At 44.0% G+C, this 25,415-nt stretch overlaps 1 protein-coding gene across 6 annotated transcripts in view; it reads left to right on the top strand.

The window, feature by feature from the left end:
• Nucleotides 1–4,702: 4,702 nt before the first annotated feature.
• The window catches only part of GRB10 (growth factor receptor bound protein 10), a 283,037-nt gene continuing 262,324 nt past the window's right edge, over nucleotides 4,703–25,415 (top strand). For all 6 annotated transcript variants that reach the window (XM_088464156.1, XM_088464147.1, XM_088464146.1 and 3 more), the window contains exon 1: nucleotides 4,703–5,098. The gene's annotated coding sequence lies outside the window, so the exon portion shown is untranslated. The remainder of the gene's footprint in view (nucleotides 5,099–25,415) is intronic.

The following is a 25,415-nucleotide window of genomic DNA, read 5'->3' as shown; positions in this document are numbered from 1 at the left end:
AGCTCCGGCTTCCGGCAGAGAGCACTATGGGAGGGACGTCATGACGTCCCCCCTAGAGATCCGAGGAGCCAGAGCTCAATCCTGAGCTCCGGCTCCCGCAGAGAGCACTATGGGAGGGACATCATGATGTCTCTCCCATAGATCCGTGGTGGAGCCGCGGTCGGACCGGACGGCAGAGGACGCAGGAGTGGGGCTTAAGGTAAGTATTGTGTTTGTATTTTTTTTCCAGAAGCACCAGCACTGGGGGCATGGCTATAGGGGGCATGGCTATAGGGGCATGGCTATAGGGGGGCATTACTACTGGTGGCAAGACTATAGGGGGGCATTACTACTATGGGCATTACAACAGTGGACACCACTAATGGGGGCATTAATATAGGGGGCACTACTAATGGGGGCATTGCTATAGTGGGCATTACTACTGGAGGCATTATTATAGTGGGCATTACTACTGAATGCACTAGTATAGGGGGTATTACTACTGGGGGCACTACTAATGTGGGCATTACAACTGTGGGCACTACTATAGAGGGCATTGCTACTGTGGGCACTATTGGGGGCACAACTATAAGGGACATTACCAATGGGGCACTATTACTGGGGGCATTAACACTGTGGGCATTACTAATGGGGGCATTACCGCTGAGGGCACTGCATGGGGGGCACCACTACTGGGGCCATTGTTTAAGTGGCACCACTGCTGTGGGCATTGTATAAGGGACACCACTGCCGTGGGCATTGTATAAGGGGCACCATTGCTGTGGGCATTGTATAAGGGGCACTACTACTGTGGTCATTGTATTAAGGTCATTACTACTGTGGGCCTTCTGTATAAGGAGCACTACTGTGTGTCATGACATGAATAAGGGACTACTGTGTGGCTTAATTTAAATTGGGGATAATGTATTATAAAGGGAATTACTGTGTGTGGCACAATGTATTATACAGGGCATTACTGTGTGTGGCATAATGTATTATACAGGGCATTACTGCGCGTGGCATAATGTGTTATACAGGTTATTACTGCGTGTGGCATAATGTATTATACAGGCCATTACTGCGTGTGGCATAATGTGTTATACAGGGCATTACTGCATCTGGCATAATGTGTTATAAAGGGCATTACTGTGTGTGGCATAATGTGTTATACAGGGCATTACTGTGTGTGGCATAATGTGTTATACAGGGCATTACCGCATGTGGCATAATGTGTTATACAGGGCATTACCGCATGTGGTATAATGTGTTATACAGGGCATTACTGCATGTGGCATAATGTGTTATACAGGGCATTACTGCGTGTGTCATAATGTGTTATACAGGGCATTACTGCGTGTGGCATAATGTGTTATAAAGGGCATTACTGCATGTGGTACAATGTGTTATACAGGGCATCACTGCATGTGGCATAAAGGGCATTACTGTGTAAGACATAGGGCCTGATTCAGAGCCGGACGCTCTGACCAGAGCGCTCGCTCTGAATCAGGGCCCTCCTCCATTAAAATGGAGCGTCCTCCTGGACGCTCGTATAGCTGTGGGTCACCACCCACAGCATATACGAGCGTCCAAAAAGATGGTCGCGATGGTCTTGACCATCGCGACCATCGGACTTGCGACGGAGACCCTGCGGTAGGGTCTCCCTGCCACAAGCCCTGGAGTGATTTTGGCTCTATCAGAACCAAAATCACTCCCACTGACATCACTAGTGATGTCAGTGGGGCCGGCTTCAGACGGTAGGCGTTCCCATGGGAACGCCTCCGTCTGGCAGGCACGCCCCCGGCACGCCCACCAAAGGGGGCGTGCTGTCAATCAACATCGACGGCACGCCCCCTTTGGTGCGAGACCCGGAGCGATGGGAAGCCCGTCGCTCCCCGGGTCTCGCGCATGCGCACGACAGAGCTCCCTCCGTCGTGCGCATGCGCAGTGGGGAACATCGACCCACTTGCGAGCGTACTGCCGCTCGCGAGTGGGGCTGAATGACCCCCATAATGTGTAAGGCGCATTACTGCACATGGCAATTATTTGTCACGAGGGGAGAGCTTGGGGGAAGGGGGTGTTCCGCAAGGACACTTTCAGCGCGTGCAGAGGAACGCTTCGCCCTGAGCTCCACAATGTCTACAACTGGCCCTGGACAGTGGTTGCGGTAACCGCTGTCCCTGCAAGTTATATCCCCGGCAAATTCTAGAAGTCTTCTCCTTCTGTGAAAGAAGTGAAAGACTTCTCCTGTGGAACCTGACACTGCACATACGCACATTGGGCCTGATTCAGAGCCGCTCGTAAGCGGCAGTACGATCGTTCCGAGCGATGTTCACCCATCTGCGCATGCGTACGGTTTTTAATACGCATGCGCGAACCAGTCAGTGCGGCCGAAAATCATTTGTTCGCTATATAGCGAATGCCTGCTATTTTGAATGACATGAGGAGGCGTATGTGGGTGGTAACAGAGGAAGGTGCTTGAAAATGGGGAGTGGAGATCAGAACGCAGGCGTGCTTAAAGGTCAAAACGGGCGTTTTATGGGTGTGCATAATTACTACAGCAGCGTCATTGACCACGTCACCTGGATGTTTTATAGTCAGAACTGCTCGCAATATAGTGGTAGCAAAAACCAACCACAAGAATAGCGAGCAGTTCATACGCTGTTCGATGTACTCGATTAATCTAATAAATAGCGGACATGACGTATTATGCGAGCGGCCAGGGGGCGTATTTTTCAAATAAACGTCTGCATGTTTTGTTCGCTCGTTCAGACATAGAGGCGGCAACAGACCGCACAGAGCGAACGGTTCATTTGAATAGCCACCCCCTTTTTCTGAACGAGCGAGCGCTAATTGCGTTCGGCTCTGAATCAGGCCCATTGTCAGCAAGCTGGGGGCTGCAAGTGAGAGATCGAAAGATCGCTCTGCTGCCCCTAGAGCCCCATAGGCTTACAGTAGTGTACACCATCTGATGATGGTGTAAACTAATGGGGCTAAACTCAGTAAAGATTAGCTTTTTGGAGTTTAGTACATAGGGGTCAGATCATAGTCCCCATTGATAATAATGGAGACTGCGATCTGAAGTGCTAATTAGCACTATGCCAGAGATTTCTGTGAAATTATTATTATTATTACATTTTATTTATATTATTATTACATTTTATTTATAGAAATAATAATTTCTGTGAAATTATTATTATTATTACATTTTATTTATCTGTGAAATTATTATTATTATTACATTTTATTTATACAAGTGGTCCGCAGTGCCGTACATACAGTAAAGCGTACACAGAACATTACATTACAGTAACCAAAATATAAACAGAACACAAGTTACAATTAGCAACACAATTCTCCATACACAGTACAGCTCTGAAGGTGAAGGCTGTCATAGAAGTGTTAGAGAAGAAGGCTGTGAGACAGTGGGGAGGAGGACCCTGCTCCTAGGAGCTTACAATCTAAGGGCCTGATTCAGACCCACCCGCGAGCGGCTGTCCGCTCGCAAGTGGGTCGATGTTCTGGACTGAGCATGCGCACGATGGAGGGAGCTCCGTCGTGCGCATGCGCCAGACGCGACGAGCGAAGGAAAGTCCTTCGCTCGTTGTGTCCAATCAAAGGGGGCGTGCTGTCAATGTTGATTGACAGCACGCCCCCTTTGGTAGGCGTGCCGGGGGCGTGCCTCCCTGACGGGGGCGTTCCCACGGGAACGCCTCCCGTCAAAAGCCGGCCCACTGACATCACTAGTGATGTCAGTGGGAGTGATTTTGGCTCTGATAGAGCCAAAATCACTCCGGAGCTTGCGGTTGAAAACCTCAACCGCAGGCTCCGGCTCGCAATTTCGATGGTCGCGATGGTCTCGACCATCGCGGCCATCAAAATGCACGCTCGTATAGCCTGTGGGTGGTGACCCACAGCTATACGAGCGTCCAGAAGGACGCTCCATTTTCATGGAGGCCGGCCCTCATTCAGAGCGTGCGCTCTGCTCAGAGCGTACGGCTCTGAATGAGGGCCTAAATCTCCTGTATTGTGCTTTTAGGGGCACATGTATCAAAGTTATATAGGAGCAATACATAAATGTATGCAGAAACGGCAGTTTCTGCATAATTGTATGTAAAAAACAGCTTGTTACATAGGCCCCTTAGCATCTAAAGTTGAGCTCTGCATTGGTTGCCACATGTTCATGTATGTTTTTATTGTCTACTTTACATATTTATTTATTACCACTTATTTATATAGCGTACACATATTCCACCGAGCTTTACAGAGAGTATTTGGCCATTCACATCAGTCCCTGCCCCAGTGTAGCTTACAATCTATATTCCCTACCACATGTACACACTTACACACTAGGGTTAATTTTTTGTCAGGAGCCTATTAACCTACCAGTATATTTTTGGATATCATATAGCTACTTTATTTGCGTTATGCCAAAAAGCTCTTGCTCTATCTTGTATTACATGATTTTCAACGTAGTTGTTTTCTCTCACCTTCTTCTCAGTAGACCTTATATAACCTATTTGTCCTATTACTGTGTACAGCTATACCTAGTGTGTGACTGTGTGAGACTCTCTCTGTCTCTCTGTCTCCCTCTCTCCTAGTCTCTCCTTGCCCTGTCTTGTGCACTGACATTCCCACCCCCTTGCTCGCTCCCGGCTTAGTAGTGAGCTGGTAGGGGAGGGTTTAAAAGACCCGGGGCTGGGAGCGAAGGGAGGCGGCGGCAGCAGCATTGCATCCTGAGTAGAGGAGTCAGCTGAGCCTAGCAGTGCAGAGCACAAGGAGAGCGAATACTGCAGCAGCAGAGACTTAGGAATTCATGGGACATATAAAGAACCGCTAAGCACAGAGGATACAAATGAGCCTTATTTATCAGCACTACAAGTTCCCACCAGCAAGTTTTTAGCTCTTTTTACATATTGTTCTATCTGAGAGACGCTGTATGCAAGGATTTTGTTGGGTAGATGGATTTTTTTTTTTTAATAGTAACTGGAGTTTGACATAAGAAAAAAAGTGCTGGAAGTAAGAGGCGCAGGAGGACTGGATAAGGGGACAACTGGTCATTTTCAGCTTAGTCTGGGGGGATTTTGCTATCCAGGCCCATAGGACACAAGACATCTAGCAGGTACTGTAACCCTGTGCAACCTGGATTATTTGTATTTATTATCGGTGTACTTTTGCCTCTGTGCGGTTTTGGAATTCCGATTGCTTTTGGCTGTTGAATGGGGCATCCTCACTCCTGGGGTTTGGAAGAAAGCACAGAGAGGGGGGATGATGTAGTGGGGAGAGCACTATCCAAATCCCCAACTAGTCATCACGCGTGGTGGAGGTTCCCTTGCGCTCCAGTGCTTCCCTGCATAGGCCAGTGCATGGGACGTGCTGTTCTCATAGCCCACTCCCCATGCACACACTGGAGCCTGGTCCCACTCTGCAGCACAATACATCTAGATAGATTTTATTTCCTGAATACTATATGCTGACTGGGCGGCGTGTAAATGTGCTAGCCTAATTCTATGTAACCCTCCTCCTTTACAACTTTGTTAAACTCCAAACGCGTGTTTTTAGGAAACCTCCACAGAGCTGTTACCAGATGGCAGCGACACTCCTACAGCACTGTCCTGTGTTAATCTGTTCCACGTGTGAGGTCCTGATGGCAGTATTGTGGTGTGCGCAGCGCTCTGATAAACACATTGCTGCTACCGCTACAATGCTGCAACATGTGTGATCCCTGCAATTTGTTAGTCTTCGGTTAAATTCCCAGAGCTGCTGCATCGTGCACACTCCCCCTCTCCACTCTCTCTCCTGCAATGTGAGACAGGAGTGGGGAGGAGGGAGTTCAGGCTTTTGGCTGTGTCACTAGACTTTGGGGGTGGAGAGAAGAATGAAGTTCACTTGTTTACACTCCTCTTGTGGCTGTTACTGACCCACAGCCCCTCTCTCATAATACCCTCCTCCCCTGAGTTTTTGCCCAACGCCCACCTTTCAATTCAGAAGTGGCCTGTCAGAGGTTTCTTTATATTTGGAGATAAATAGGATATATATCTATCTCAAAGTGATTTATTCTAAGCAAACGGAATGACTTTTCTGCGTGCCCAGTGTACTCTGATGCCCCCCGTCCCAGAGAGACAGGTACTGTTAGTGGGGCGCTGCTGATATGGTGACAAATAAAAGCAGCACGTGAAACGCGATGTTCACAACAACCATATTGTGTCTGGTACAGGGAGTAGTTTGAGCCTCTGTAAAGCAATTTGCATATATACACTGGACATAGGGGCATATGTATCAAAGCTTAATGTGAGATAAAATTGTAAAATATATATCACCAACCAATCGGTACCAAACTATAATTTCTTAAACACAGCCTGCAAAATGTAAGTTAGAAGCTGATTGGTTGGTGATTTATATCTTGCAATGTTATCTCACATCAAGCTTTGATACATATGCCCCCAAATTAAGGTTTGTTGGGACCCCTTCCAATAAAATTGGCGATATTATTAAAAACTAGAATGTCTAAATACTCCCAGCATCAAAAAAGTTACACACTGTAGTGCCCCCAGTTCCCATTGTGCCACAGAGAAACCCCAGTTCACATATGCCACAGTGCCCCACTCTTGTGATGGAGCTATGTGTGGGGGCTTCTAGACGGCTGCCATGACTGCCCTGTTTGTACACAGTGCTGAACTATCTGCTCAGGTGATCACCTTACACAGCAATAATTGCTGCAGCGTGTGCATGTCTATAGCACAGTCTGGAGAAGTATACAAGCCTGTAATAGAATATTGGTGATGCATCTACCTGTATTTACTGCGGCACACTCTCTTTAACATTACTAGATTTCAGTGATGCGTCCTGCAGTTTGTGGTATGCATATGAAGTCAGCATAAGTACTACGTAATTATCTGGTTACAACTAATATTGTCTGGTGGTAGTGTAGCTGGAACATAGATTTAAGCAGTATAAATGTCATTTGCGACTAATCATTGTGTCTCATGTATCCCTTGGTAATGTGTATAAAGCCAACTTCAAATCTGAAGTTTGGAGCATGCAATAATTGGACATATGGGGTCCTATATGTAAGAGTATAGAGATTTGGTAGTGCTTTAGAATTCATCAATACTGATTATGGAATTCTAAAATTACCCTTATTACCCACTTTGTTTTGTTTGTGCTTATCAGCAGGTACAGTATGTAAGAAAAACAACTCCTATAGGTTAGAAAATGGTGCAACAAAAAAATAGAATAAAATGGTAAAGATGCAGCAATATATGTGCTTTTCAAATGTATAATATATGCTCATAAACATTAGTTTGTTAAACTCCTTTATCTGTTAGACATTGTGCAAACTCTTATTATTTTTTTTTTTTTCCTGGCACTAATCTAACTATCTTTAAACAAAATATAGGTCAATAATATAGTGTTGATGTCTATGACACACAATAGGTGGAGCTGAAATCGTGCATAACACCATATTCTAGACTCTATTTCTACAACTTTTATTGCTGCATTCTTAAAGAGCGACAGTTTCATTACTTGGCCTGAGGCCTTGTGGAATCTGCCCAAATATATTGCATCATTCCATATTTATAACTTTTTTTTTTTTTTTAAACAATTTAAAGTCACAGCACTGTATTTTAACATATAGTAAATGTAACTACTGCAATAACTTTGTTAATACCTAATTAGTGGTAGAATATGTCTTATGGGATGTTTCAAACAATTAATTGAGCTTTAAACATAACCTGTGGAATGATGAGTGGGACTGTAAAATGTGTTTTGAATTAGTGGTCTACTCGGTCATGAAAAATGTATAAGTATCTTTCTAATCTTACGGAGTAGCAGAAACTTAATTTTAACATACATAGAGCATGTAACTTTTTTTAAAAATTTTTCGTCACAGAAGGGGCCTCTCAGTGGGGAGAGATGTTATTCTATACTTCACTATGGGTGGGAATAACTGCTCCAGCTGCCTATACTGACTACAGGAATACATCTCTTCCACAAACTTGCTTCATGGAAGTCTATAATGTTACAACAGCAGTCTGGATTTGTCATGCAAATATATGGCTGATGTGTGCTCTTCATACTACTCTAAACCTAGATATACATGTTGATATTTGTTTGAAAAATGAACGGGAACACAAGTATAAAAGTAAGTTTGTGGCATTGATCAGGAGAAATTTTTATGAATCACACCACATACACTGGCATCTCTGCAGTCAGAATCCCAATGGCTGCAAACCTGACAGTAGGGTTAGGCACTAGGGGGAGGGTTAGGCTGCAGGAAGGTTGGGTTAAGGGAAGGGTTAGAATACTTTATGCGTAGGAATTTCCACCTTCGGGATTATGCTGCCTGGATTCTGACCGCCAGCATTATCCATGCAGGGATCGCGTACCCAACCCCATCCACCTACTCCATTCACGTTTTTCTTTGGTCACCTCAGCTTGCTTTACCTTTGCAACCTGTCTCCCTCCACTGGTACCCTTTTCTCCAAGAATGAGGGGTATTCAATTCATTTCTGGATGCACACAAAGTATTCTATTTACAAACAAAGTGAACATTTAAGGTTTTTTTTTTTTTTTTTTTTTTAAGTATTCGCCAGTGGAGACTATGCAAAGTTGCATGCGCTCCACTTGGAAAAGCAGCTTGACCAATCCGAAGCAAGTATGTCTTCTACATTCTGGATGAAGGTCTCCACTGCAGCTTATGGTGACTCAAAATTAATCTCACACCTCTTACACTTGATTTGTGGGAACATGAAGAAATCGCAGGGGGCCTAGTCTGGATTGTATGGTGGGTGATCAAGCTCCTAGATGTGTGTTCATGGGCCAGGTAATCTACCACTCTCCTAAATTTGTTGGCAATGTTGTGATGGAGAAGGGCAGCATGAACGAGAGTTCTTGGACTGCACCTGGAAATGGCTTTCAGCAGGCATTGGTTGGCATACCAGGCCCCAGTAACTGCTACATTAGCTGCTGCATGAGTGTTACATAAGCTACATGACCTGTCTTGGCCACAAAAACAGCTACCCTTTTCTTTGGACAAGCTGGCTGCATGTGAACTTCTATGGTGACGCACCTACTGGGGTACACTTGGCTGACTGTTTGGTATCTGGGTCTACATTGTAGATCCAGGATTCATCACCACTGACTAACTCTGAGTTTGAGTGACAGACATCAAACCTGGCCAGCATGTTGCAGCTCTAAGTCACCCGAGCCTCCTTCTCTTGAGTCAGCTGACCGCATGCAGAAACCATGTGTAGGCCAAGCTTTTCGTAGAGTATTGAGCGGATTGATCCTGATGAGATGCCTATCTTGTCACGGTCACCCCGGGGTCCACCTCACCTATGGCCCTCTTGGAATAAACGTGTCCTTGGTGATGGCAGACACAGGTCGGCTGCAGCGCTCCTAATCTGCCAGGGACCTGCTACCACAAAGGAATTCTGCAAACCACTCTAACACCATGGTTTGGGATGGATTTTCCTCCCAAAAAGCAGCTTGCAATCGGTACAAACTCTCCTGTCGCAGACCACTCCTGTAGTATTAGAAGATTATGGCTCTCCAGTGGCCTCTGACCTCCATAACAAGTTTCTTGAAGGAAGTGAACAAGTTGACTTCTTTGGTGTGCAGTGCTACCTGTATAAGGTTCTGTGCCCTGAAGAACTTTAGTTAGAGATCCACAAGAAATTTCACAAGAAATGTAGTTATAGATCCATTCATAACAAGACCGTCAAATTGTTTATTCTACCTATGCACTCCCCATCCTGAAACTTAGAGCACATCTCTCATATGCTCCCCTATCCTCAGGAAACAATCTCTCAATGCTTCCTCACTCGCCAGCTTCTGCCCTACTTCTCTGCTTCCAGAGTACAACGATTTTGTATCAAAACTCTATACCCTAACTTTTAACCTCTTCTCGAGCTTCTGCAATCAGACGTGCACTCTAAACTCCAGAGACTGCTTTTATTAAAGTGACCAATGATACATTAATGTCTAAGTCAAAGGGTCCCTCTTCTCTACATATTGGTGGTCGACCGAAGGACCATGTTGACCTTTTAACTGTTGACATTCATAATATCAGCTGGATACCCCCTTTTGCACACCTTCATTTTCTTGGCTTTTACAGTGCTGATCTTTCCTGGTTCACATTCTATCTTTCTGAATACTCATTCTTTGGCTGGTATCCTATTAGCCATGAACATTTTTCTCAAGAAAAAAAACAAGCTTTTAACACTACTTTTGCCTGATGGGTGTTATTGGGCTATCCAATTAAAGCCCCTTTCTCATGAGAAATATCTTGTTCGTGAAACACACAGGGTCCATGAAACCTATGGTTTTCATGATCGTGGACACAAACTGGGCTGACTTCTGGGATTTTGTTTTGCCTGCCTGAGGCAGATGAAACACAATCCCTGATTTTAAGTGCCGACTTTCGGGATAATTGCATAGCCCCATCGGTGGTAATTAGCCGCGGCTAATGGGATACTGGTCTTTCTACTATTGACAAATTCTCGCTGTCATTCCCACTCCTGTGGTTCCTCAAAGCCCTGCTTTCTCGCAGCTGAAGACACACGTGCTTACCTCTACTTATGTCCCAACTGCCTTTGTCACCACCTGGATGTCCCAGTGCTGTCTAAAGCTTTAGTATGTCCCCTGTCTCCTAGTGTTAAAACCCCTGATGGTTTCCCTTAAAGTTGGCAATATCACTATATTTGCTGCCTTTGTTGGTGGGATTCTTGTCTCTGACCTCTGAACAACCATTCCTGGTCTTGTCAACTTCTTTCAAATAATCACTGAATATGCCCCTCCATTCTCTTCTTCTCCTGCCTAGGCTACGGCAACCTCTAACTATCTGGCATTCCCCCTCACCTGTCTTTACAGTCTATTCTAAATTCTACAGGGCGAGATGCACTAACAGAGTGCAAAACTTACTGCTGGATACCGCAATTGTACAGATCATGTATGCACTAACATATGTGATCTGTACAGCAAAGGACAGCTCTTCCCATAAGACCTGTCCTTTGCGATCCCTGCCGCCTTGAGGACTTCTGGGTTTATGACCCCGGGAGTCCATCTGCGCATGCGCAGAGTGACGCGGGGCATGCTGCGAGGGGATTTTTTTTTTATTTTTTTTGATACTTGTCTCTAATTTCCTGTGGCTTTAGGCCTCCGAACGGAGCAACAATTGAAATGCTCCATCTGGTGCCCAATCGTATAGACACCCAGCCGGGGTGCCCGAAACAATTGAATCGCCATGTTATTGTCACACAAGCTCTTATTACCTAGGCAAAGCTCCATGCTCTTTGGGCACCTACTTTGTCTGTCTTTTCTTTACTACTGCTATGAGTATTGTTCTATGATTTTATCTGACTGGAGCTGTACAGTTTTGTGGTGCCAGACAATGATGAAAAGATTTTTTTATTTTTTTTCTTATAATGTAGTTTTATAATTTGAGTAATTTTAAGCATAAAAACAAATAGCCTGAATTAGTTTAAGATCCTATGAGATGCTTGTAATTGCAATGTGCATGTAAGGTTGCTATAGCATATAAACAATCTGCTTTATGTAATACTTTCTGTGGTGTAATTGCAAAGTGGGGGTTACAATAGTAAGTGGTTGTTCCATCCAATCCTTTATATATTGGTGCTGTATCGATCATCTATTTATTTATTTTTTTAAAGTTACTTGATGGTGTTTGCATCAGGAGACCATTAAGTTGCCCATCCACTTAACGATGTGGGAGATAACGGCACGATTACAACGCCGTTCTCTCCCGCGGGGTGAACTGCATACACTGAATGTTCAGTGTATGCAGATCAATCATCCCCGAACATGGCAACCTAATGGCGGTCGTCAGGTTGACCGTCATGTTCGGGCGATGATTGATGTTAAAAACGACCAGCGGGCGTCCACATACTAACATACTGTACTAAAGGGCAAACTGCTGTATATCAAATGATCTGCAAATATATCTGCAGATGATGATTGTTAATACCCACTGAACAAACCATAATCTGGCAGGGGGGCATGTGACGCCCCCTCTCCGCGGCCTCTGCAGAAATTGTACGGTTCACACAGCTCGCTGCCCCAATATATCTGTAGATATATTTGGCATTGACTGTGCAGCACAGCTGATGCGATTTTTTATTTTTATTTTTTTGGTTTGTGAACGCTGTCTCTCGTACACACTGGCCGACGCATAAAAGATATATTGGGCGATCAACCAGCCCACACCGTTGTATATTGAGTACATCTGTTACCAACTGTTCCTTTTTAATGCTTTTCACTTTCCAATCTACAAACATGCCTGGTAATATTAAGCTGGGCAGATGTAATTATTTGGTCCTCATGCTGCAACATTGTTGTACTTGAAGCCAGCATTATATAAAATCACAGCTGATTCTGGACAGTTTGCAAGTAATGCAGTATTTGAGGCCTGACAACTGCTTTCATGTAATGGCTGCTATCCACTATAGCGTGTTTGTACATATTTGTAGATATAGGTGAAAGATGACCAGAAATGGCTTGCATTGGTCTGTTTATAATCTTCCAATATAAGCGAGAAATGTTGCCCAGCTTGTCAACCTCTGTTGGCAATTCACTCTGAGCAGCACAAAATAGGACTAAGCATTCCCATCCATTACATAGGAAAATATAAACTTGTACTAAGATCAGCCCTGTACCATTATTATTTCATAAATATAAACGAGCTTACTAAATCATATCACATGTCTTAGATTATTTTATTGGATTTTCAGAGACTCAAAGGGCAGAATTCAATTGTTTTCGTGGCCCGGATCTCTCCATCTAAAGTGACGGGAGATCGCGGGCCTCTATTCAAATGTTCCAGCTGATCGCGCCCAAAGTGGTAGGGTTTAGCCGCACAAATCTGCTAACCCTGACCAAAGTGCTGGGCGCGATCGCTAAAAGTGCAGTTTGGGCGCCCAAACAGGTCACTTTTCGCTGATTTCAGCTCGCACCCCTCTGGGGCTGCGAGCTGAAATGGAGGGATGGGGGCTGGAAACAATTGAATTCTACCCAAAACATGCTAAAATGTGGGTGTGGGTCATTTGTGTGTAAATCCCTCTTTAATAGGGCTAATTAAACTTTGAAGTACAGATATGAACTAAGCACACGATTCTATAAGCTGGGTACACACTAAATGTGTGTACCCAGCGATCCTATGGGCGACAACCTTCCCCCCACCCCCACCCCCACTGAAGGTTTGACATATGGGGCGGCCTGTGCACATTAGATGATCCAGTGCCTGAGTGCCCGATAGGTCGGCACTACATGCAGGGGCCAAAATAACAATGTGGCTGATATCCCACGAGAGCGCGCATTGCCCAATAGTGGATTAGTGGATACACTCTGTACGATTTAAAAGACTTGTCGTTCCTATCCGCTGGAGTCGGGCAATTGTTCAAAATATCGCTAAAGCCACATACACACTGGACGATAATGGTGTATGATATATCGGTCACATAGTTCAGTGTGTATGGAGGAAACAATGGACAATGCACACGCATACCCCCCCCCCCCTGCTGGTATCGTTGCTGGGATCTGAAAGTGTGTGTGCACTTAACAGCATGCTCCTGCCGATGCCGCTCAATGGACACATCGTCCAGTGTGTATGCGCCTTAAATGTGTACCCAGCTTTACGGTTTTAAAAAATGGGCATTATTGCCCTAGCTGCATATTCATGATCCTGACTTTGCAGAGCGTTGGTGTGTTTCAGACTCTGGAGCTGTAGTAACTAGAATGTAGGGTACAAACTCCTGGCACTAGATGAGGCAAAGCATTGCCAGTAGTGTCATAGTTTGTTTCCTAAAATTGCCAATTGCATCGGTCTGGAAAATAGTCAAAGCAAATGTGAAATAGTTTAACCAGTTTGGGAGACAGTGTTGGGGGGGATTACTGAAGTGCTGGTCTTTAGAAGTAGAGATGTCGCCCATAGCAACCAGATTCTACTTAAGAAATCCTTTATAAAGTCATAGATAAATGTTAAGTAGAATCTGGTTGCTATGGGTGACATCTCCACTTCAAAAAACCCGCACTTCAGTAATTCTACCGCATGGGGTCTATTTGAACTTTTTATTTATAAATCTTGTGTGTCTAGGTATATTGTAAGGTGCTACAGTATATGCTAGTGCTATAATAAATGTTAGCTAAGGGATGATGCCTACAAATGTGTCCTCATACACCCAGCCTCAATACACCATACAGCGCAAGATGCCTCGTGCGAGTGAGCTGCCAGGTCCCACAGAGCATGTAGTTTTAGGTGTGTTTGGTTTTTTTTTTTTCTTGACTCATTGCAGCACTTTGTGAAGGGTCATTGTACTACACCCTCCTATCCCTGCCTTGGACACCACCCCTGTCTCTCCTTTCCTGTGCCGCAGAGCTCAATAGGGACCACACTGATCCCCCTTTTGGACTGGTAAGTCCCAGTGGAGCTGTTAAAATGTAATGTATTTATGCAATGGGGAGAAGTGTGTGGGGTGTTTATATATTTTTTTTTCCTGGGTGGGGGGGGAGCAGGTGGTGTGTGTGGCGTGAATTTTGTGAGGGGTGTATCACTTATGTTGGTCACTAATGGTCATTGTTTGGCAGTCACTGCAATGGCCACTGTTATTAAATGGAGGAGGCTGTGATGTTCTCTGTATTGAATGGTGGTCACAGTCCCCTTCCCCCCACACGCCCACTTTCTGGATGTGTTCCTCAGGCAGGCGCAAAAACTCCCTGATTTGCAGTGTCGGGGGCGAGGGGGGTGCATATTGTTGCACCTGGGCCCACTGCTGATTAGTTCCACCACTGGCATGACCAATGAAGGTGGCAAATGGTTTAGAGAGCAACACAGGCTTAATAAAAGCTCTCCAATATACTTGGCGGTAAAATGTTATGACCTTTAATTCAGTGAATTTTTAGTAAATGTAAAGTCTGTTAGGTGCTTCTTGTGTGTAAGTCACTTAGTTACCTTGCATACAACACCAAACCACAAAATATGCATATTTGGTAGCTCTATAAATGTTACGCTGAAGAACAAATTGCTGACATATCCAGAAATATAAGTGTTTTCAGTTCATGATATGTTACAGTAATACAGCTGGTTTCTCCATCGATGGCACAGCAAAACCGAATTTGTGATTTTGTTATTTTATCAATGTCCCTGGACACAGAGCGTAGCTCTGCCCCAGACACCTGTGAAGCCTACACCTAGGTTCTGATTGGCCCACAGGCCCGTCAGTCAAAGAACAGTGATGACCATCAGTTGATGAAACCAGCGATGGTAACAAACTATGCAATAGATAACCATCAATGGCAACATCGATGGTAAAAACACTGATGGAAATCCCTATTCTTACTACATTGTCTTGTGATTGATACTCTGCTATAGAGTTCGGGCATCATATGCTGTGACTGTGATGTTAGTAGCTTATAGTGAGATGGCCCAGAATAGGAGATCCCTGAGATCATGATGGACAAAAGTGGCTGCTGCAGAGAGGGACTTTCTCTCTCATGGCACTGCTTGTGGAGATTCGGGAGAATAATCTGGATGACTACCACAACTTCCTGCGCATGGATGATGCAAACTTCCGGAAGTTGCTGCGTCTGGTGACTCCCTCATCCGGGGGCAGAATATCAAGTTGCATAGGACCATTTCTGCTGAGGCTGATTGGTATCCTGAAGTACCTGGCTACAGGATGATCCCTTGCTGACCGGAGGTTTTGGCTCCCTCGTCTCTCCTGAAGCTTTGGGCCTAATCATTCCAGAGACTTGCAAACCACCAGTACTGTCCTGAGGCAGCAGTACTTTAAGGTAAACACCATTTTTTTTTTTTTTTTTTTTTTTTTTATACTTGCACATTACATTTTATTATTATAAAGGTACAAACTGTGCGCTGTCAAAAGTAAACTGCATTTTTTTTCTTGCATTCATCTAATATAACCAAACTTTTTAAATATTGGCAAAATAATTTTTAGCTTTCCCAATAACTTTGGTGGCTATGATATATGGTGCTACAATCTGCCCTTACTGCAAGTGTTTAATGACCTACTCAAATGAGTGGCAGGATCAGCATATATCATAGAGCACCACAGTTATTGGGAATGATAAATTTTGTTGAAAATTGGGGTACATATATAGGACACATTATAAAACTAAGTCCTCATCTGCTTCCTCAAACTGCATTAATGCTGTGTGTGTGTGTGTGTGTGTGTATGTGTATATATATATATATATATATATATATATATATTATATAATTATATTTTTTTACTAATTACACACACACACACGTGGCCAAAATTGCGGACACACTTTGAAATTTGAATGTTTTTCAACTTTGAATGCTTAGAAAAACTTTCACTTCACGCATTCATATATCAAATGAAAGTAAATTTAATGCTAAATTCAACACCATAAACAGAGGTCAAATATTTGCATTACAAGGGAAGTTATGCTAATTTCAGTCTGAGAGAAGCACACATGCGTGCGAAGTGGATTGACTACTACCAGCTAATTGGAATTGTCGTTCTGAGGACCAATCTGCTGTCGTTTATGAGCAGGTGCAAGGTCATGTTCAAAGGTGGGAAAGGTCAGATTGGCTGCTTCATTTTGCAGAATAAAGTTGGTTACTGAAGTGCAATTATGGTTGGATGTTTGTGTGCATTCTTTAGTGCTATTGATGGTGTAAAAAATAAATGCAACAATGTCGTCCAGGCAAAGTGGTGACTGATCACCCAGGAAACAATCCAGGATTGTGGTGTTACGTGAAAATGGTCATTCGTATGCAGCAATTGCGAGAGAAGTTGGTGTGAATGTGACCACATCAGGAGTACGAAAGTTTGTTTACACGATCAAGAAACACAATCTATACAGAACAAAGAAGGAAAAGGATGGAAAAAGTGCACAACAGCTGTTGATAGGAGAATAAAACAATTTGCGTCAGGAACAGATGGATGTTATCTGCGGCCATTAGCAGTGAACTGAGTGCAACTGGTGTTTTTGTCAGTGCAAGAACGGTACGGAGAAGACTAACAGAGGTTGGCCTAATTGGTAGGATTCCCCGAAAAAAGCCATTGCTGAATAAAAAGCAGCGACAGAAAAGAATACAGTGGGCAAAAACACATTGCATGGACAGAAGGTCAGTGGATACGAGTGATATGGAGTGACAAAACTAAGATATCGATATTTGGTAGTGATGGGGGGGGGGGGGGGAAATATGTGAGACGTCGTATCGGGGAAGAGGTACATCCAGATTGCATTCAAGCGACAACAAAGAATCCTACAAGTGTTATGATCTGGACATGTATGACAGCAGATGCTATAGGCCACCTTTGTCATAGATGGCACACTGAACAGCAGAAAGTACATTGACACCATTCTACAAGTAAAACTTCTACCTTCTATCAGGGGGCATTATCTGGAAAAAGATCCCATTTTTTTAATTTTTTTTCCAACAGGATTCAACTCCCTGCCACACTGCACAGATATGCAAACAGTGGTTCATGGAGAATGACATACAGGTGCTGGGATGGCCAGGAAACCGCCCAGACCTGAACCCCATTGAACATTTGTGGTTCCGTTTGAAAAAACTGGTACATCTGAGGCATGCATCCAATAAATTACAATTTAATTGAGGATATAATTGTCTCATGGCACCACATAATAAAGAGGGAAGAGCTCCAAACATTGGTTGGCTCAATGCCACGTCACTGTGCTGCTGTCTTGAAAAATAAAGGATACACAACAAAATACTAATAGGACAGTAACATCATAAGTACACAGATTTTCACCCTAAGTATGTTCTCTGCATAACTTCCCTTGTAATGCAAATATTTGACCTCTGTTTGTGTTGAATTCAGCATTACATTTCCTTTCATTTGATATGTGAATCATTGCACTGTATGAAGTGTAAAATTTTTTATAAGCATTCAAAGTTGAAAAACATTCAAATTTCAAAAAGTCTGTAATTTTGGCCACGTGTGTGTGTGAGATATAGATAGATAGAGCTATAGCTAACTGGATGTTGTGGCTTACAAATGAATGTGCTCTTTTTAGGTCTGTCACTGTCGCCTTGTATAACAAGATCATAGGTTTGCCAATTAAATTGGAGCTGTTGCTCCAAAGCCATGTGGCATATTGCCCTAATGTGAGACTAGCAAATCAAATTGATCTGGGGGGTTTTGGAGCACTTTCTTGGCTTTTTCTAAAAATCTACTTTGTCAATTAGATTTCTGTGGAATTATGTGCTGGTTTTTTTTCAGCAATGCTGCTTATTTCTTGGGTCACATCCATGTCCAGGTCAGGGGTTGAAGTCTGTAAAATATTGGTTATGCATAAAGGTCCATGCATTTAATTTTTATTTTTTATTTCTTGTTCCCTACAACCATGGAGGAATGGAAAAGAATTGCTGAGGAATTTGAATGACTGTGGAACTTCCCTAACTGTGGGGGAGTGATAGATGGCAAGCATGTGCACATAACCCCACCTGCCAACACCAGATCCTATTACTATAATTACAAGGTATTCTTTAGCATTGTTCTCATGGCTGTGGTCATTGCAAACTACGATTTTCTATTTGTGGATGTTGGCAAGAATGATTGTGTTTCGGATGGTGGGTCCTTCAAACAGATGGCTTCCTACAACAAGCTAATCTCCAAAAGCCTCAATTTACCGTCTGTTGAGGAAACTAAGGATGGGCTTTAATTTTGTCTTCATGGCTGATGAGGCCTTCACACTAGAACACATTTTGAAGCCATATGCACAAATGGGGCTGACCAAGGAGAAGCGTATCTACAACTACAGGCTTTCCAGGGCACACCATATTTTGGAGAATGCGTTTGGCATTCTGAGCAATCGCTTCCACACAGCCATCAACCTGCGTGTGGACAAGATGGACTGGATTGTCTTGGCATGCTGTAGCCTGCCATCTGACAAAGTAAAACAACCACACCTATGCCAAATGACCCAGGCCACCCAGAGGACATGGATCGGTGGTCTACTGAGGCAGCATCCACTGCACATGCAAAACACGTCAGGGAAGTATACCTGACCTATTTTAATGGAGTGGGGGCAGCGCCATGGCAGGATGAAAGACTAAAATTATTGTATAGTGACCAGAATTGTGGGTTACAGAACAGGCTTGGTATTTGCACTGTCACCACTTACCAAATCAATGCTGGATGTTTTCTTCAAAATCTTCTGCCTCTTCTACATAACGAGGATCCAAAGAGCTCCGGTATGGGCGCTGCGGGTCCTGGTCCAGTGTGAACTTGAACAACTCATAGTACCACAGAGTTGGATGGTGGATGTCACCTGCTCCCGATGACATTGAAGCCTTGCATTTCGAGTGCTCTTTAAGGAACACTGGGTCTCATTCAGACCCGCTCACGAGCGCATGACGCTTGCAAGCGGGTCGATGGAACCCAAATGCGCACGACGGAGGGAGCTCCGTCGTGCGCATGCGCGAGACCCGGATAGCGACAGCCAAGCTGTCGCTCCGGGTCTCGCACCAAAGGGGGCGTTCTGTCGATGGTGAGTGACAGCACACCCCCTTTGGTGGGCGTGCCGGGGGCGTGGCTTACAGACGGAGGCGTTCCCATGGGAACGCCTACAGTCTGGGTCCGGCCCCACTGACATCACTAGTGATGTCAGTGGGAGTGATTTTGGCTCTGATAGAGCCAAAATCACTCCAGGGCTTGCGGTCACCGAGACCCTACCGCAGGCTTTCGTCGCAAGCCCGATGGTCTTGACCATCGCGACCATCATCACGGACGCTCGCATATGCTGTGGGTGGTAACCCACAGCTCTGCGAGCGTCCAAAAGGCCGCTCCAAATTTAACTAGGACGGCCCTGATTCAGAGCGAGCGGTCTGGTCAGAGTGTCCGGCTCTGAATCAGGGCCACTGTCCACAAATTCTGTTTTTTTTTTTTAATGGACCCATTCGATGGAGGCTTTGCTATGGTGACTTTTGCTGTAATAGACTATTCCTGGAGGGCACTATTCTTTTTGGCTTGTTAGAGCAGACTTTGGCATTCGCTCTTCAAAGACACTCCTTCTCTCTGTACAGTTCTATTTATAGCCGATCCAGAATTCACAATTTTTGTCCATAGCCATATCTGCAAAAAATAAAAATGAAGGCTATGCGTACAGGAACTCATTGCAAAAAACATTGGAAGTCATTTGTTGAGATAAAAAATTGTACATTTTAGGCTACTAATCCCCAGCAAGGGGATGGCCACCAATCATCTGGGGCCTTTTAACTGGTGTGTTTTTTTTTTTTTTTTGTATATTCTAAATTATGTTTTTTATAAATATAATCAAAAACAGTAGAAATAAACTTTTTTTTTTTTAAGTGGGGTTTTTTTTTTTTTTTAAATAAACTTTGTTTAGCGGTGTCTATAAAATATTTTAACCACTTAACTAATTCTTTTTCCGAAAACCACTCTCAAATTGTCGATTTCTTTTATGATTGAATTAAGTTTTAAAATGATGTTCTTGACCTATCAATCACTATTTTATTTGGAAAAAATATTTTTGTAAAACACAGTATACCAGAAAAATAGCCTTTTTTTTTTTTTTTTTTTTTTATATACTGTAGTGATGGCCATTGACCAGCTGTACAATCGATGGTTCAACCATCGTTAGAAGCCATCAATTGTTTAGCGATTGGTTGAGATTTGTGTAGACCAACTGCCAATGTTTCCTAAACATCGAGTGAGGGTTGCCATCAATTGTGCAACATTGATGGCCACCACCAATGGCAAACCTCTTGTTTGCAAACCATCGATGGTCGGATGCCATCCCTAATCAGAGGCTCTGTGATATCTATCGGGAGATAAGGAGATGGATGGAGATCTATCTATTCTTCTAAAAACGGGCATCATTGGGGAGGAGGAGGCGCTGAGGCCGGATGGAGTGTGCTGGGTTGCCTGGGTACATGGAAGCCGCAGCCAAAGCCATGGCTGCTGCTTCCTGTATATAAGTGATCACTGTAGTTCCGGAGCCGCAGCGGGAGGGTGTCCCGCTGGCGGCCCGGATGCATAGCAGCGGCAGCTACCAGAGCCGCTGCTACTGCTTTTTACTGAAGGAGGTGGAGCCGGCTGCCCGATCACTGCTGGCCACAGTGATCGGGTTACAGCTGCGGCTGCTGCTTCTATGGGAGGGGGGTTGCCGACTGTGCCTGATCACTGCGGCCAAAGTGATCGGGACACACTGGAGAGGCCGTCACGCTTGCAGAGGGACCAGAAGGTCCCTCTGATGTAGGCGGCTGCGGGAAGGTTAGCTTCCCACAACCACCTAGTGGGCATTTCTGACTGGTCCTATCAGATACTATGTCAGGGAAAGCCCAGCCTGGTGTGGTTGTATCTGATACGACTGTGCCAGGCAAGTGGTTAATATACATTACATAGATTATTTTCTAAATTTATTAGGTAAACCCTTATGGCCGTATTCATTTAGGTGAGAAAAGTCAGTTTCTGCAGAAAAGTATTGCGAGTGACGTCATTTCGCCTTGCGAAAAGTTCCTCCATATTCAACTTCGAAGACTTTTCGCCGGGGTGGAAACTCAATGCAGTGGGACCTGCGAAAAAGTTTCGCCTATGAATAGGTGTCGGGGAGGAAAAAAGTGCAGAATTGGAATTTTGCAGTGCAAAGTTGCGGGGAACCCCCTGCACCCTTGGGATAGTCACACTGTCAAAGTTTAAAAATTATTTGGATCACTCCAAAAAAAGTACTTTAAGTTTGTTCCCCAACTTGACCCCAAAATTAAACTAGCTAAATTGATTCCAGGGGGGGTCCCCAAGTATGTCCCAGGTGTTTTTAAGTTTGCAGGTGCTTGTGGCAGGTTGATTTTGTTTATTTTTAAAACTACACTTTAGCAACTTAAAAATATGCTAGCACCCATTTTCAGGTACCCCAAATTTCCTGGGACTACTTATTTTGAGCCAAAAAAACAGCTAAATGCTCTTCACCACTTGTGCAAAGATGCTAAATAGCGGCTATCGAGAGCATTTAAGTACCCCAAATACCTTCAGCAGGGCTATTCGGGGGTATCTAGAGTGATCCCCAATGTCAGTGCATCTTTTGGGGGTTGTCGGGCTGATTTTCCCCAAATCTGACAGTACTTCTCGCATGTTAGTTTCGCCGGGTCCTGTTGTCGGTGATTTCTAATTGAATACTGGGATAAGCTGGGACGAGAGCGATTTTTTATTTTATTTTTTTCATTGAAAACCAGCGATTTAGGCAAAGTCCGGCATGTGAAAAGTACAGGACTTTTTGCCTGGAATTGAATATGCCCCTTTGTGTGAATGTCATGATTTTTTTGCGTATTATATACTAAGGTCATTGTCGTGGTGTTTTTTTTAAGTTAAAAGTAAACCAGACCATCTTATAAATAAAAGAATAGTGACGTTTGTCAATAAAACTGTCAACATTGCACAAGATTGAATAGGGGTGCAAAATATACGTATGCACGTCCCTATGTAACATGTGTGTTCTGTAGCTGAATCTCGTCAATATGGCCCCGCCCCCTACTTCAGTGCCCTTAATTTTGCTGTTGTGAAGAGGGGACGAGGCTACAGTGACGCAATTGTGTGGCCATGCCCTTGCTCCGCCCCTTGCCACATCTCCCTCGTCACGCCCCCTTGATGCCATGCACCCCGCCGAAGAAGACTGGCTTCCACCGCCCTGGATGTTGAAAATTATGGCATAGAGGGGTGCAGGCATGAGCATTGAATACCTATACTTATATTGAATAGAAAACCAGAGGTGCAGTACCGCAAGATACTGTCAAAAGTGAACCGCACAATTGAAAGAAGATTGGGTGTATTATAAGTGAGGACATCACGGGTAACATTGGTGGTTAGTAACATTACATTGGTGGTCAGCAGGGTCATTGGTTACATTATTGGTGAGTAGCATAACATTGGTGGTGGTGATCAGCAGCTGTACACAGACTAGAGGGGCAGGCATGAATATTTACAGTACTGTGCATTGAATAGATCGTGATGATGCTGCTTGTCTCACTGCAATGACTAACCAGACCAAAATGGAGGGTGGTGGTGGGGGTTGTCCAGGGGTGACGTCTGCATCGGCCAGGTTGGAGTGACCTATCATTTGATAGACCGTACACTCTGCATGATTTGATGGAAATCATTAACTAGCTTGATTGAGCTGCATGTAGGGAAGACGTGAAGATAAGACTGATGCTGCCTCGGGAGCGTGCATAGTGCATACACACTTGACAATTGGAACGATTTGTTGTTCCGATACGTCTGAATCTTCAATCTGTTAAAAAAAAAAAATTGTCTGGTGTGTACAGGGCTTTGGATAGGTCACAGTAGTTGTTCATTGCATCGTCCCATCTAGTGTGCAGCACAGCAGATGGGACAAATCAATGAATGATGCCATGCTCCATGTAACAGTATATTATGCCATCGTATAGTGTATGGCGTGGGCGATGGATCATTGCATCGCAGTATTCTGTAGCTGTATATTTACCCATCTTTACAGCCATACATTCACTAGCCAGAACAAAGGGGGAAAAATCTTTATTTTTTTTACAAGCTTTTATATATTGTTTTCCTTTTATTTAAAAAAAAAAAAAAAAAAGTGCGTTGTTTGGCTATTGACATTTTTGGGTCTAAAGGCTAATACGAAGATCTGCTGCTTCCTATTACTGGCGAATTAAGGTGTACCAGTTGCGGAAAGAGGGAAAATGTGTGCATTTGTAATGACAGACCGTCACTTTTTTTTTTTTTCTGACCAGTGACTGGTCTATAAAAGCTATGTTTTCGCTAAGTTGAACATCTCTTACAATAGCTTTTCATAAACTAAGCATAGGGCCGAATTCAATTCGGTGCGATGATGAAGTGCTGCGGGAGGGAGCTCCCGCAGCTATTTAATACACCGCACTGTTTGGGCAGATAAAGGATTTCTTATCGAACCCCCTGGGGCTGCGAGGAGAAATCCGACAAAAGTGCCAGGCGCGCAGCTGTTTGCTGGCTTAGCACGGCGCTAACAGCCAAATGCCTGGCACTATAGTTGGAGAATGCTGGTTACCACGCCTAACACCCAGGTTAAGTCGCGAGAACCGGCATTCCCTGACTTAACCAATTCCCGACAAGGCAAACAGCGTGGTGTATTGAATAGCTGTGGGAGCTCCCTCCTGCGGCTATTCATCATCGCACTGAATTGAATGCGGCCCATTGAGTCTTCAATGTACTAGTACTTGCCCCTAAATAAGTTTTTTTTTAAATCCACTTTAGACTGGCTTCAGCAGTAATGATAACAAATGCTATGTCATGCAGCTGTAGCTTGTCTGATAATAGGTTAAAGCAGACTGTCTGTGTAGATGGAGAATTGGCATATTAAATTGTAGAAGTTGCACTGAAGATTTTGAACAATTCAAAAATGTTACTTTTTTTTTTTTCCAATCTGATCGGGTTTAACTGTTTCACTAAGTCACAGCCTTTGAGAGCAAGGGCTGTGCATAAAAGAAAGGTAGGCAACCTGTGGCACTCTAGCTGCTATGGAACTAGGCATTCCAGCATGCCCAGCCGCAGGGTATGATGGGATGTGTAATTCCACAACAGTTGGAGTGCTACAACTTGATGGATTGATCATTCTTTGCTCAGATGTCAACTTCTGCATCTTCTCACAACACAGGTCACAAAGCTAGAGGTGTTGATGGAGCTATGGCATCCAGAGCAAGTGCGTAGGTGGAGGGGAAAAAAAGTATACAGGTGAAAAAAATCAATTGGCCTGACAGTGTCCAATCCACCCCTGCCAGCAAACCCATGTAATATGGGAAAACGTGATCCAGGCAGCACCAATGTTGTCACTCCATGTTTATATCCATGTCAGAAGCCCAAACAATTTCTGCATCACCCAATCTAATAGTCACCTGTAGGGAATCCACCATTTCATGTGACAACCCGCCCCCCCCTCCCAACAATTCTGCCAGCAGCGGGAGAGCTATTTCACTCACTTATTTGGATGTAATACACTGGGGGGGTATTGCCAGCCAATTTATTTTGTTGTAAGTTGTCTTTGTGTAAAAAATACTTTCAAAGAAGTAAAAATCTAAAGTATATGTAATGCAACAATGGTATACATGCATCATGAGTGCATTTGGTGTATTTGCTCACTCAACAAAGTTTAGATTTCCGATTGTATATTCTATGGAGTGTTTTATTTTGATATTAATTTGATTATTGCTGGAAATCAGGGGGAGGGGGTTTATTTTTTGGTGACTCAGATTTGAGTATTCGTGAAATGGTGTGACCATTGTAGCATTCACTCTCCATGGTCATAAAACGTGGTATTCTAGTGACAAAGGGCCTGATTCAGCAGATTATCGGGACTCTGCGTGTGCGCAGGACCCATTCTGCAAGTGTGCAGAATGGCTCCTGCTAAGATGCATGCAAGCCCTTGAATGCCTC

This window comes from Taudactylus pleione, unplaced genomic scaffold, assembly GCF_031769625.1.
Source record: "Taudactylus pleione unplaced genomic scaffold, aTauple2 ptg000054l, whole genome shotgun sequence".
Classification (NCBI taxonomy): Eukaryota; Metazoa; Chordata; class Amphibia; order Anura; family Myobatrachidae; genus Taudactylus; species Taudactylus pleione.
Note: the sequence above shows the minus strand (reverse complement) of the source record. Positions and strands in the feature narration are given on the sequence as shown.